We start from the raw sequence: 15,206 nt of genomic DNA, 5'->3' as shown, positions 1-15,206 counted from the left end.
TGAAGTGACTTGGCTATATAGCCAGAATCTGAATGCAGGACTTCCCATGCCTATTGTAGGAATATTGGAGCCAGCGTTAAGAGTCCCCTTCTGGGGCTTGTGAGAGCAGGGCCTGACCAGGAGTCTGGCACTTATGAGAAATGGTTATGAATAGTCTTCTATAACTGCAAGGGATCTCGACACCATTCAGTACAACTGTCTCATTCTTGAGTTGAAGAAACAGAGACCTGAGTGTGTGTATGTGTGTGTGTGACCTCCCTAGGATCAGCCAGCAAGTTGGTGGCCAAGCTGGAACTGTTTCTGTTTGTTTAGATCCAGCCCTCAGCTCGGCCCTGGCGGGACGGATGGCCCTGCTTGTCAGCCCCTCCTCTCCTGCCCAGTCCCCAGTGAGCACTGAGAAAGAGGCTTTTGTTTCACCCGCTCCTTCTGGTTTCCTCTCAAGGTAGCTTCACCACCACCCTCACTCCATCTGCCCAGATTTGCATTTGTCCCTGTTCCAGGTTTAAAGGGCCCTGAAATCTGAAGCTTCTCCACACACATCTACTTTCTGGATAGCCGTGGGGGAGACCAGGGGATTTTTCATCAAGAAGGCCTAGGTTCAAATCCCTCTTCTACCATGAATTCCCCCTGTGGCTCTGGTCAAGTCACTTGTAAGTTTTTCATCTCAACATCTTCATCTAAAAAAGAGGAACCCAGGGGCTTCCCGGGTGGTGCAGTGGTTCAGAATCCGCCTGTCAATGCAGGGGACACAGGTTTGAGCCCTGGACCGGGAAGATCCCACATGCTGCGGAGCAACTAAGCCTGTGCGCCACAACTACTGAACCTGCGCTCTAGAGGCCGCGAGCCACAACTACTGAGCCCGCACGCCACAACTACGGAAGCCCGTGAGCCTAGAGCCCGTGCTCCGCAACAAGAGAAGCCACCGCAATGAGAAGCCCACGCACCACAACGAAGAGTAGCCCCCGCTCGCTGCAACTAGAGAAAAGCCCGCACGCAGACGAAGACCCAGCACAGCCAAAAATAAAATAAATAAAATTTAAAAATAAATAAATAAATAAATAAAAAAGAGGAACCCAAATGGTTAGCGTATAACCTGGCAGTTAAGACCCTGAGCTCTGGGTCTCACCCCTGTGCTGATTCTCTAATGCTCTTCAGTGAGTCATTTCAACTCCCTGGATCCCGGTGTCCACATCTGTAAATGGCGGCTCCTCCTGGATTGTTGTCATAAGGAACTGTGCTGAGTTCTCCACATGTAGCATCTCATTTAATCCTCCCGTTAGCCCTGGAAGCAGACACTATGACTCCTGTTTTCCAAATGAGGAAACCGAGGCTCAGAGAAGTGAGGTGACTTGCCCCAGGCCACTTTGCTAGAAAGAGGTGGGGGCAGAATTCAAACTGGTCTGCGTGGCTGCAGAGCCCCAGCTTAAATCACTGTCCTGCACTGCCTCTCGGGTCCCTCGGTACCTGGCCCCCAGGGTGAGCCTGGGCTCTGGGAAACAGTAGATGGGGAACCAGGTTGTAAGCTGCTGGGTGATGGATGTTACAGCTGCAGTGGCAATGTCCTGAGGCCCCTGCTGGCCTCCGGAGCGGGGGCAGGAACAGGTTGCTCGGGCACACAGCTTTTGCTTCTGCTGTTCCAAGCTCAGCCCAGGTGGTCTTCCTATTTGCTCAGTTCTTGTGTTCTATGTGAAGCGGAAATACTTCATCCCACCTGGAGATAACTGTTCTAAGTGTGTGACTCCAGGGGCCCCGAGGTTGCTCCCTCCAACGATCCTGCCCACTGTGTACTAGGCCAGGCCTGCAGTTGGGGCTTAAAGATGATTGAAAAGGGGCTTAAATACTCTGTGAGTGAATTAGACCAGAACAGAACATTAATGCTAAAAAGACCTTAGGGACCCCTGAATCCAACCATGTTTATTTTATTTTATTTTTAAATTTTTTTTTTTATTTTTTTTTTGCGGTACGCAGGCCTCTCACTGTTGTGGCCTCTCCCGTTGCGGAGCACAGGCTCTGGATGCACAGGCTCAGCGGCCATGGCTCACGGGCCTAGCCACTCTGCGGCATGTGGGATCTTCCCAGACCCGGGCACGAACCCGTGTCCCCTGCATCGGCAGGCGGATTCTCAACCACTGTGTCACCAGGGAAGCCCTATTTTTAAATTTTTTTAAATTTTATTTTTTGGCTGCATTGGGCCTTTGTTGCTACGGGTGGGCTTTCTCTAGTTGTGGTGAGCAGGGGCTACTCTTCGTTGTGGTGCGCGGGCTTCTCATTGCAGTGGCTTCTCTTGTTGGGGAGCATGGGCTCTAGGTGCGTGGGCTTCAGTAGTTGCAGCACGCGAGCTCAGTAGTTGCGGCACATGGGCCTTAGAGCACGCGGGCTTCAGTAGTTGTGGAGGCAGGCTCAGTAGTTGTGGCTCATGGGCTCTAGAGCGCAGGCTCAGTAGCTGTGGTGCATGGGCTTAGCTGCTCTGCGACATGTGGGATCTTCCTGGACCAGGGATTGAACCCATGTCCTCTGCACTGGCAGGCAGATTCTTAACCACTGTGCCACCAGGGAAGTCCCCAACCATGTTTATTTGACAGATGGGGAAACTGAGTTAAGGATAGGCCAGGTTGAGAGAACAATGGGTGTGTCTCGTCCTGGGTGCTGGAGACCAGGGGACTGACATGAAACAGGCACCTGAGGGGTTGGCAGACCTTTCTCTCCCTTATCCCCCCAGATCTGGTCCACCGCCGAAGTCTGGAAATACCACCAGTCAAAGAGCTCTGGAATCCATCCACCTCATCCCAGCTCTGCTGTCCCCACCCCAGCCTGGGCCCTTGTCACATGTCCCCAGACAGCCACAACAGCCTCCTAACTCACATGCTAAAGCTACTCTTGCCTGTTTCCAGTCCATTCTCGACCCTACAGGTCAATGGTTTCTCATCGCTCTTAGACTCAGGACTGAATTCTTTACCTCGGCCTCCAAGGCCCTTCATGGCCTGGCCCCTCCTGGCCGCTCCAGTTTCATATTTGTTACTTTCCCTTTTGCTCTGCATAGTCACACAGGCCTTTCTGTGTAACAGGTTCAGCAACTTCCCAAAGGTTCCTCAGAGAGTCAAATGCCTGCCTCTCAGTTTCCAGCTCCACGCTGGGTCCACGAACTCAGTTTGAGGTGCTAACACTGTTTCCTCCTTCCAGGTGCCTGACTGCCGTCCTTACCCCCAGGGAGCTGGTGTGGTCGCAGCAGGGGTGAGTGTTACAGAGGCTCAGCCTCATCCTGGCTCTTTTGCTTGGGTTGGACAAATTTGGTCTTTCAGCCCTCAGGCTGTTTTAATATATTTTACTGCTGGGGAGGCGAGAGGGTTTGTCTAGGCCACAGATTCCTGGTGGGTTTGAAAAAGCGGGCCAGTGCTGAGGGTCATCTCTGGTTTTGGCCTGTTTTGAGGAGGGACTGCAATAGATATTCATTAAGCACCTCTCTGCTAGGCAGCATGCTTTGCCCAAATTGCTGATCCATCCACCATGGCTGGGGACGGATGGCCTTGGACCTAGAAGCTGGATCTGCTGACTTGCAGACCTTGTTTTCTTTTGCTTAACCACTGTGAAGTTGTAGACTAGATTCAGAAGAGGGTGTTTTCATTCTGTTCTGCCACTGACTCCTGCGTGACCTGGGGCAGCCACGTCCCTCTCTGTTGGCCTCAGGGTCATATATACATTGTCAGGGCGGGGAGGTGGGGTCAGAGTAAATGAGTTGCTTGCAAACTTTCCAGCAGTGAAATCCCCTTTTCAAATGAACCCCAGAGAATCTCAGTGTACAAAACAGTAAAGGGGTGGGATTGCAGCCGTGGTCAAAGTTGGGGTGGGCCGGGGGACTCTAATTGGCTAACTCCTCAGCACCAGCAGCCCTCTGTGCAAGACACTTTGCAAACTGCTGGCCTGGGACATGTCAAAGCCCCTTTCCACCTCCCGGGTTCCGTGACACTGGCAGGGTGAGGGTGTGGAGAGGGAACCGGGCCAATGAAGTTATACTGATTGGGAAATTGCGAAGTATTATGCAAATGTCATTGTGGGGTTATTAGTAAAGCACAACTGCCAGGACTGTGATGTTGTCATTCTAGAATCCTCTGGTCTTTACTTTTTTTTTTTTTTTTTTTGGCGGTACGCGGGCCTCTCACTGCCGTGGCCTCTCCTGTTGCGGAGCACAGGCTCTGGACGCGCAGGCTCAGCGGCCATGGCTCACGGGCCCAGCCGCTCCGCGGCACGTGGGATCTTCCCAGACCGGGGCACGAACCCGTGTCCCCTGCATCAGCAGGCAAACCCTCAACCACTGCGCCACCAGGGAAGCCCTGGTTTTTACTTTTGATTAGATGTGAGGCACCTCTGTACCCAGGGGAACTCTCCTGTGTGTGTATGTGTGTGCGTATGTGTGTGTGTGTGTGTAGGGAGCGAGGCTATGGGCGTTGAGGTGGGGCTGAGCCAGGCCAGGGCAGGTAGAATAGATGCCAAACAGAGCTGGGAGCATGTTGCTCCTGGGGGTGGTAGGGACAGAGGTGCTTTAATGCCAGTTAAAAGGAGCGATTTGGCTCTTTCCTGCCAGCGCATGGGCCCCACAGAGATTTCTGGGCAGGAAGCACTGCGAACAAGGAATCCTCTGTCCACAGTCACGGAACAGCCAGGACAGAGGAGGTGGATTAGGAGTTCCCAGGAGGGGGGCCTGCCAGGCTTTCCCTGACGTTTGGGCAAATGGGTGGGGAGAAGGGGAACTAAGTGTATGTGTACGTGGTAGGGGGAAGGTCGCGGTTGGTTCATACATTTATTCCACAAGTTCCTTGAGCTTCTGGAGCCCTCCAAGGAGCCAGGCTCAGAGGCAGGCAACTCTGTAGGAGTCAGAGCTGAGAAAGGTGAGACTCTAGATATTAACTACCATCAGTTTACCGGAGGAGACAGGAAATGTGAGAGATGATAGATTTTCACAGGCAGCCTGGTGCAGTGGAGTTCATTTGGCCTGCGAGTCCAGAGCCCTGCATTCAAGTGCGTGCTCTGACACTGACTTGCTCTGTGGCCTCGGCCTCATCACTTCCCCTTTCTGGGCCTCAGTTTTCTTTTTTGGAGAATGAGGGTAGACACAGCAGTCTTGTTTACTTCTTAATACTCCTCTGAGTATCCATTAGAATAAGGTATCTCAAATCTTTGGGGGCAGCAGAATCCTGATACGTAGGCATTTGCAACAGAACTGCTGTGGTTGAATTGGCAGCAACTTACACAGAATCTTGTTGCCCTCCTTACTGCCCTTTGTTCTGTGGGTGTTTTTGGAGGTGTCTCTGCAGATTCCCAGGGCTCCGGGAAGCAGTGTGTGAAGGCCATTGGGTCAGGATGATTCTTTAGAACATGCTTTGCGGACTGTCCTTTGCAGCCCAGATAACAGGGGTTGTGCTGGAACACACAGGAGCAGTCATAATACTGCCTCTGCCCTGCCCTGCCCATGGCCAGCACAGACTATGTCTTGGTCAGAGCCTGTATAATTGGGCCTGGATTTTTCAGAAACAAGTGACAAAAACTCTATTCAAAGTGGCTTTGAACTTCAAAGTGGACTTCAATGGATCCTGGGGCAGTTCATAGAACTGAAGGATGAAGAATCAGATAGACTCTCCAGCTCTCTCCCATCACGGCTTGTCTCTCCTCTCTGCCCTTATGAGGAACTGGCTGTCCACTGCCCCAGCTTAGCAACTCAGACAGAAAGAGAGAACTATTTTTCTTCTAGGGTCTATATATCAACCCAAGGGAAGGACTCTGATTGGTTCAATCATTGTTGCTGGGGATAGGGACATTCCCTATAGTGGCCAGGCCTGGGTCAAGTGTCTACCTGTGTAGCAAATGGAGGAGCAGAGCTAACACCAGAAGAAGGGGGAGTGGACAGAGCCCTGAGAACATACGAACATGTGAGTGGAATCTTGGGTTACAGGAGAGTGAGTAGCTTATAGGCCTGCAAAGCACCATAACTCCTCTCTTCAGTAATAGTAATACAAATATCAACAATGATAACAATAGGTAATGTTTATTGAATTACTCTCTCTATGCTGAGCATGGTCTATTGTTTTTCATGTATTATTTCATTTAATCCTCATGACAATCCTTTGGGTAGGTGCCATTACTCTCCCCATTTTATAGATGGGAAGACCGAGGCATAGCTAGTGAAGGTCACACATTGAGTAAGAGGAGAAGCTGGGGTTCAAGTCCAAGGAGTCTGTCTTCAGAGCTCACGCTCTGATCACTATGTCTACTGCCTCCTGTCAGCAGTTCAAGTGGATCCTATATCTACTTGCATGCTGCTCCGTGACACGGAGCTCATGACCTGCAGAGACAGCCCAGGCCCAGGTTATTCTGCTCTGGGAGTAGAGAAAGTCTTCCTTATGTTGCACACAGATCCACCTCCATAGATATCTATTCATCCGTTGTGTGGCTCTGTGGTAGGCTTTTCAGGAGATGTAAAAACTCATCTGTGGGACTTCCCTGGTGGCACAGTGGATAAGACTCCATGCTCCCAATGCAGGGGGCTTGGGTTCGATCCCTGGTCAGGGAACTGGATCCCACATGCATGCTGCAACTAAGAGTTTGCATGCCACAACTAAGGAGCCTGTCAGCTGCAACTAAGGAGCCCATGTGCTGCAACTAAGGAGCCAGTGAGCTGCAACTAGGGACCCCGTGAGCCACAGCTAAGGAGCCCATCTGCTGCAACTAAGACCAGGTGCAACCAAATAAATAAATAAATATTTCTTTTTTTTTTTAAAGTGCAGATTATTGGGCTTCCCTGGTGGCGCAGTGGTTGAGAGTCCGCCTGCCAATGCAGGGGACATGGGTTTGTGCCCCGGTCTGGGAAGATCCCACATGCCGCGGAGCGGCTGGGCCCGTGAGCCATGGCCGCTGAGCCTGCGCGTCCGGAGCCTGTCCTCCGCAACGGGAGAGGCTACAGCAGTGAGAAGCCCACGTACCGCAAAAAAAATAAAATAAAATAAAAAAGTGCAGATTATTAAAAAAAGAAAGAAAGAAAGAGAGAGAGAGAGAGAGAGAGAGGGAGGGAGGAAGGAAGGAAGGAAGGAAGGAAGGAAGGAAGGAAGGAAGAAAACTCATCTGTGAACTTGCCTGAAGGGTCACCGTAACAAATAAGTCACGTTACTGAGCTCCCAAGCTGTGCCAGGCTCTGTGCTGAGCACTTAATGTGCATTGTCTCATTTAATTGCAACAACAGCTCTGTGGAGTAGGTACTATTATCGCCCCCATTTTCCAGAGGAAACTGAGGCTCAGAGAGAAGTGACTCTCCCATGGTCAGGTGGCTAATAAATGGCAAAGCTGGCCTTTGAGTTCAGGTTTGCCTAGCTCTGAGCCTGCGCCAGGAACCACTGCAATCACCTGTGCCCCCCAGAGGGGAATAAATAAATATGTGCAGGTGTTGGCTGTGACACAGCCAACAGTGCACATTGCCACTGGAGAGGGACAGGAAACTGATGCTCAGAGAAACGGGGGGGCAGCATGGGGCACAGCAGTCAAAATATGCTTCTGGGAGGAGGGGACATTTGATCTAGGCCTTGGATGGAGCTGGACTGGGACATCTGGTTCAGGGAGGGCTCTCCAGGAGGACGGAGCTGCCTGGGAAAAGGCGTGGAAGGGAGAAGCAGGAGTGGTTCAGTTTGGCCGGAACTAAAGAGCTGGGGTTGGGGAGGGTGACTAGCCCATCTTTCAGGCTTCCCAGAAAGACCCCTCCTTCCATACTATTCTCTTCAGAGATGTGAAGAAGTTTGATCGTCTCCAGCTGCACACAGGTGCCCAGATCCTTCACCTTTTATCCCCCATAGATGGTGAACAAGGGCATCTGGGCACCAACAGGTGTCAGTCCTTCATTCCTGGTGGCGAATGATGGGAAGAGTGCTCCCCTGTGGTCCATTGCCCAGGGGTCAGCCTTTCCTCCAGGCAACACAGGCTCAAGGAACCAGGATTGTTTCTAAGAGCCTTGGTGAGCAGTAGGATTCCCCATCCCCTCCCCAGCCAGCAGGCTGAAGCACGTACCTCTAACCCACGGAGGGGCCCCCTTTCCTCCCCCCCCCCGCCCTTCCACACACAGCAGATCTCATCTACCTTGTCAGGAGATGGATAACGCCCTCAGGGCCTGGGCTCTGTCCTGAAAGTGCCTTCAGATTTTTTCTTTAAATAACTCAGGTGGAAAATTGGGGAAGAAGATGTCAGGACTGGGAGCCTCCCAGGTTTCATAGGATGGGAGAATGACAGGCATGTTTATTGAGCTGGACTCACGGTGTGTCAGAGGCTTTATCACCCCCATTTTACAGAGGAGGAAAGTGACACAGGTACAGTTGTCACATGAAAGGTGACATCATTGTCTCTTGCAGGAGGGATGGAGGTGGGGGAGACTCAACAGGGGAACACCTCCCACCCCCAACAGCCTCCTCCCTGCTCTTGCCCAGAAACTCCTCTCACAATGGTGGCTCAGAAATGCTGACTTTGGCTTCCCTGTCTGTTCCCCAGTCTCTCCCCCACGTGGATACTGACCATTTCCCCTGGCTTGCTGCCTGCCTGAGAGGTAGAGGGGCTGTTTCGGGGACGGGGGGGCCAGGCTTCACAAATGTCATACAGGCAAGACGCAGATGTCCAGTATTCCTTCTGTGACCCCTCTTGTCTCTGGGATCCCTGGATTTCTCCGACCCTTCTTGGAGGGATTCTAGCATTGCTGTAGGGGGAGAAGAGGTAGAAAAGGGCAGGGGAATTTTTTCTTGGGGCGGGTGGGGTGTTCTTCATTGCCATGGCTCTTATCTCCTGGACTAGAATCAAAGTCCCTTATATTTTTCCTATAAGGGCTTTTCTATTCATCATCTCATCAGATTTCCCCCATAATCCTGAGAGATAAGGCAGGGAGGATAGGATTATCCCCATTTTGCGGATGGGTTAACTGAGGCTCAGAGAAGGTAAGTGACTTCTCCAAGGTCACACAGCTAATGAGTGGCAGAGCAGAGCTAGAAGATAGAAACCAGTGTCTGGAATCCTGACCTTTCTTCCTGTTGCTGATGGCTATAAGGACAGCCCCCTTTCTGGCCCAGTATATGGGGGTAATGTCCCCAGTTCAAACTTTCCCAAGCTTCCTAAGGCCTGCAGAATAAAGCTTCATCACCAGTTCTGAATTTGATCATCCCCTAACCCAGCCCCGAGCCTACTGCTCTTGCCAATCTCGGCTGACATAAGAGGATGGCCTTTATCTTCTGATAAGGTGGATGAGATTAGACATTTGTTGGGGAGGATCCCTCTGTGGAATGTTGGAGGCACATGTTTCAGCCTGCTGCCCAGGGAGCAGATGGGGAAACTGAGGCCAGGGGCAGCACAATCGTTGCACCTAGGGCAGCTACAGAGGCAAGGCTGGGAAAAGGCTTGGGCTTGGGCTGGCCTGATATAGTGGGCCCCTTTCCCAGAAAATCCACAACTTTGTTTCACTAAGTGGAACACAGTGTCCACTGAGTGTTTACATTTTGCTCCACTTCTGCCCCAGAGAAATTCTTTCAGGGGCACCCTGGCCTTTTGGCATCTGGGCCAAACCAGGGAGGAGCCCTGTGTTCCTAGGAGCGTTGGGGCTTGAAGCTCAGCACTTGCTAAGTATAAATAGGGTTCAGGCAGGAATTAGTGGTGATGGTTGCACAACTCTGTGAATACAGTGTGGGCATGTTCTCTACCTCCAGACCTCTCTGGATTGGGGGCAGCAAGAAGCAAAGGTGCTGAGACTGGCTTCCTGGGCTTTATGGGGGCCTGGGGCAACTGTTTTGGCGTCTAGAACTCTTTGCTGACCAAGTTAGTTTCCCCATTTGTAAGTTGGGGACTAAGATTCAGACTAGGAAAGTAATTGGCATCAGTTGCTGGCCCTGGATGCAAAGACGGTGCGGCAGCTAGCAGTGGAGTGGGGGGCAGCATTATAAAACTAGAAGAGCAGACACTGCTTTCTTCATATGTGTGTCTCACATATGAAGAAAGGTCTCAGGAAAGGTCTGAACGAATGACCTGGGCAGGTCCCTTTCCCTCTCCAGGCCTCAGTTTCCCCCTCGGGATCCACTCTCCATAGTCCTTTGTATTCCTGCTCTTCTATGATCAGTGAGTTGAGATACATGGTTGCCAAGTTTTCCTGGGGGTCAGTTGCCTCATTTGTCAAACAGGGATGACAAAATCAGCCAATCCTACCCATCTCAAGGGTTACTGCTGCAAGGGTCAGAGAAGTGACCATGTTGCTTTGGGCCACGTCAGGCTTTGGCAAATGGGGAGTTGCTTTAGCAAGGTGACATGCTCCCACGGGGCAGTGGAATGAACTGGAGCTCCAGACTCAGACAGAATTGGGTGTAGTCTGTCCCTGCTCCACCACCTCTGGTGTGAATTTGAATACTTCATTTCTCTATGCCTCAGTTTTACCATCTGTAAAATGGACACAATAATAATTCTTGCCTCAGAGGTTATGGAGCCCAAATGAGAGAAGGCAGGCAACCTGCCTGGGACAGATTCAAGTGTTTAATAACTGATAGATTTTGCTATCAGTTTTTGGTGGCCATAATGATGATGATCACTGACCTTTAGAGATTGGGATTCTCTGGGGGCCAGCTGGGCTAGTGGTGGCAATGTTATTGTTATGAATAATCTCTTATATCTCTTTGGCACTTTACAAAGCATGTTCACATGCATCACTGTATGTGGCTTTCAGAGCATTCCTTAAGAAGGCATCACCATCTCCATTTTATTTATTTAAAATTTTATTTATTTTTGACTGCGTTGGGTCTTCGTTGATGCTTGCAGGCTTTCTCTAGTTGTGGCGAGCGGGGGCTTCTCATTGTGGTGGCTTCTCTTGTTGCGGAGCACGGGCTCTAGGCGCGCGGGCTTCAGTAGTTGTGGCTTGCGGGCTCCAGAGCGCAGGCTCAGTAGTTGTGGCGCACGGGCTTAGTTGCTCCGCGGCATGTGGGATCTTCCCAGACCAGGGCTCGAACCTGTGTCTGCTGCATTGGCAGGCGGATTCTTAACCACTGTGCCACCAGCGAAGTCCACCATCTCCATTTTATAAATGCAGTTGTGAGTCTTAGGAGAAGTGGCGTGCCCCTGATTTTAGCTCAGGTCTTCACGCTTTGGGAGCTCAACTCCTGGCCAGATGTGTTACTGGGATCATCTCTGGGTCTGGCAGCACCGACAGGAAAGTGGGGGATGATTGTTACTGACCCTCATTTTTACCCCATAAGTTTTGGAGAGTGAGGGAGCAAGTGACTGAATTAAATGACAGAGTGGCTGGCTTGGTGGCCTTGCCAAGTCACAGAAACACACACACAGGTCTTTTATTTTGGCCGTGGCGTGCAGCACGCGGGATCTTAGTTCTCCGACCAAGGATCGAACCTGTGCCCCCTGCAGTGGAAGTGTAGTGTTTTATCCACTGGACTGCCAGGGAAGTCCCCCTCACCACGGTCTTTAAGTCCATACATTCAGGGTGATTGGGGGCAACCTGTCTCTCACTTTGGGGCCCAGGATTTCTGAAGCTGTGGGCCAACAGTGTCCCTGCTTGTTCAATGCAGCCTACCTGGATCCTGAGCCTCTTCCGTTTCTCGCTTCTGTTTCTCGCTCCCCACCCCCATCCCCAGGGCTGGGGCCTAGAAGTGGATTCTGCCTCCAGTCAATCCGCCACTGAGTCTTGATTTAGTCAACCAGTGTGCACTGAGTTCCTGCCGTACACCAGGCACTGCCCAACGTGCTAGGACACAGAGGCGAACAGAACAGGTATACACGTGATCTGTATTGAACGGCAGAACTTTGTAGCTGTCTCTGGCAGTTTCCAAGCAGTGGCGAGGAAGGTGTCTCTCGGCTCCCCCGTGGGATGCGTGATTTTGAATTTGGGAAAATGTGCTGTGGGAGGAAGCAGGTGCTGGAAGCCCTGGGCTGAGGGGTTCCCCCTCTGCCATGGCCTTGCTGTGTGACCTTGGGCTGGTCCCTGCCTCTTTCTGGGCCTCCTCCTCCTGTCTACCAAGGGAGGGGATTGGTTGAGATACGAGAACAGTCTGACGTTTGTGGGACACCTGCCTGGCCCATGTGTCCCAGGCTCACAAAAGCCCAGACTGATGCCAGGGTCCCTTCCTGCCAAGCGGTTGGCTTCTGGGTCTTGCAGGCCTTGGGAGTGGTCTCTGAACTGGGTTCTGAGCACTTGGGAAAAGTTGATAGAATCATGAGCCCCCCAGATAGTCTGGCCTGTGGGCCCCGTGTCCCCGGCTGGCACTAGTGCTGACAGAACAGGTTCCGGCAAGGCAGCCCCTGACACAGAAGCCCTGTCCAGCAGGGGCCCTGCATACTGGTGGGTTTAACCTCTTATGCTTTCCTTTGGGCAGGAGGTGGTGAGAGGTGGGGTGGAGGTGGGCTGAGAGCAAAACTTAAAGGCTCCCTGAAACATGGAGTTGACCTAGCACCTCCAAGGGAAGGGTGGCGAGATTGAAGACTGAGAGGGCAGGTTTTCCCAAGTCCACACTGAGTGTCGAGTGCTGCAGAGCTACCTAGGAACGCTGATCTCCTGCCCCCCTCCTCCAACAGCCACATCTTGTGCTCAGCTATTTCCTGGGTCTTGGTTACTGAGGTTGGGGGAGGGCAAGGGGTAGAGCATGTGTGTCCCCAACAAAGCAGAGAGGGTGGTGGGACTTCATCCTGGTGGCTGTGGTTGGGAGGGGAGAAGTGTTTGTGTGTCATTTTTGTCACATTTCCCTGCCTCCTGTCATGTCTCCCAGATAAGTTCCTGGGTCTCTTGCCCTGGTGGCACTGACAGCTGACACGTTGAGAGTCCAGAGGGGGAGGGGAAGCAGAGGGCAGGCCCTTGTGCCAGTTGGCGACAGGAGGCCTGGCAAGTCCCAGCTGTGCCTGATTCCGGGTGACGGAGCAGTTCAGCCCTGAGTGCCCACCCTGGCCCTGGGGCAGTGCCTGTGTGGCCTGGCTGGCAGGCCAAGAGGCCTCTGTGTCCTCCCTGCCCCTTAGCTCTTGGTGTTTGTAGCCTACTCACACCCCTGTAGCTCTGGGCTCTGCCCCTTGGCCTGGGCACAGGCACTGGTTTGGCAGGTTTTGCTGCATCTATGAACAGTGGGAGGGTTGCGAGCTGGAGCAGGGCCGGCCCGAGGAAGCAGTGCTGCCCTGTCCTTGCCTCCCTCCCCACCCACAAGGCCAGCCTCACCTCTGCCCCCTTTGCCATCTTTCTCAAGGGAGGCTGCACGGGGAGCTGGAAAGCAGAAGCTGCTCAGACTCCTAGTTCTTTTTTTTTTTTTTTTAATTTATTCATTTATTTATTTATTTTTGGCTGCATTGGGTCTTCGTTGCTGCGTGTGGGCTTTTCTCTAGTTGCGGAGAGCGGGGGCTACTCTTTGTCGCGGTGCGCGGGCTCCTCATTGCGGTGGCTTCTCTTGTTGCGGGCTCTAGGCTCATGGGCTTCAGTAGTTGTGGCTTGTAGGCTCTAGAACTCAGGCTTAGTAACTGTGGCGCGTGGGCTTAGTTGTTCCGTGGCACGTGAGATCTTCCCGGACCAGGGCTCGAACCCGTGTCCGCTTCATTGGCAGGCAGATTCTCAACCACTGCGCCACCAGCGAAGCCTTAGACTTCTAGTTCTGACTCTATCACTTACTCAGCATGTCACATCTCTTTTCCTTCTTGGACCTTAGTGTCTTCATCTGTGCAACACGGTTTTCAGCTCAGTAATCCTCAAACAGCCACATACTATGATTCTAGTTCAAGCTCTGCCATGTTCTTTCCATCCTTAGGCAGGTCATAGCACACTGAGTGCCTCAGGTCCTGAGTGGGTAGAATGAGGGCCACAACCCTTGTCTGTTTCCTGGGTCTGGGGAAGGTGATAGGATCAGCCAACATCCTAGCAAGTAGCCCGTCTCCATCTATAGTCTGGCCTGCCCTTATCTGGCTCAAGCGGAGGGAGAGAGTGTACCTAGACTGGGGGCTCACTCCAGGGCGCCCACCACCCCGCCATCCTGAGCCCATAATTGCCTGGGAACTAGGCTTTTAGAGCTTCTCCATGAAGAGGTTGGGGGAGAACCTAGGGGGAAGGCCTTAGCACTTGCTGCCTCCTCTTCCTCCTGACTTTTATACATCAACTGGGGGTCCAGTTCAGGGGAAAGGGAGAAGGCAGGAAAAGTCCACCATTGCTGCAGCCCCGCTATGTGACACTGGGTACGTTGCATCCTCTCGCTGGTCCACATCTATACAGATCATTATATCCTCAGAAAATTCAAATTATGAAAATGTATAGGTCAGAAGAAGGAATAGAAGTTAAAGAGGACATTTCCAGCCTGGGAAGGGAGTAGAGAGAGAGAGAAGGAAAAGAGGATTAACATTTATAGTGCCAGTTACTTTGCATACATTACATACATTATCTATATTCTCAAGTCTCCTTTCCAAGTGGCAGGCAGAGTGGTCTTCATAAAATACACATCAGACCATGGCACTCAGTGTCTTTCCTCTGCTCCTAGAATAAACTCTGAACTCCTTACCATGGCTCCAGGGCCCTGAATGAGCCTGTCTCTGCTTCCCCCTCTCCAGTCATGTATCTCCTCATTGGTCATTTATTTCTTCTGTTGATTTAACAAATTTTTCCCCACCTCAGGACCTTTACATGTGCTGTTCTTTCTGCTTTGAATTCTCTTTCCCTGGCTCTTTGCAGTCTAGGATCCTTCTTATCCTTTACAACTCAGCTTAGTTAGACACCTTCCTTGCCGGCCCCCTGCACTGTTCTCTACCTCCGCCTCGATTCCTCACAATGCTTACCACAATTTGTAACCATTTGTCTTTTATTTTTAACAGCACGTTCACTCCACATTGCATGGCACCTAGTAGATATTCAGTAAGTATTTGTTGGATGAATGAATGAATGAGTTGTAGGGAAATGAGATGCTAGTTAAGTGCCTGGCTCAGGGCATGGCTTTTAGTAGGTGCTCAGTAAATGGCAGCTTTTAGTGAGAACCAACATGGCTGGGATGGTAAATACCAGTTTACTGTGGCTAGAGCACGCATGCATGGGGCTAGGGGATGCAGTGGGAAATTAAGGTTGAAACGGTGAGCTGGGGGACTTCTCTGGCTGTCCAGTGGTTAAGACTCTGTGCTTCCAATGTAGGGGGCACGGGTTCGATCCCTGGTCGGGGAACTAAGATCCCACGTGCCACTCAGCATGGCCA

General features: G+C 51.8%; 1 protein-coding gene across 3 annotated transcripts in view; it reads left to right on the top strand.

The window, feature by feature from the left end:
- Window positions 1-15,206, top strand: part of EPB41L1 (erythrocyte membrane protein band 4.1 like 1) — a 142,745-nt gene that overhangs the window by 29,876 nt on the left and 97,663 nt on the right. For all 3 annotated transcript variants that reach the window (XM_081255771.1, XM_081255772.1, XM_081255770.1), the window contains exon 2: window positions 3,181-3,231. The gene's annotated coding sequence lies outside the window, so the exon portion shown is untranslated. The remainder of the gene's footprint in view (window positions 1-3,180; window positions 3,232-15,206) is intronic.

Source organism: Mesoplodon bidens (genome assembly GCF_964165515.1).
Source record: "Mesoplodon bidens genome assembly, chromosome: 15".
In the NCBI taxonomy this organism is placed as follows: domain Eukaryota; kingdom Metazoa; phylum Chordata; class Mammalia; order Artiodactyla; family Ziphiidae; genus Mesoplodon; species Mesoplodon bidens.
This window is presented reverse-complemented; position numbering and strand designations above follow the sequence as displayed.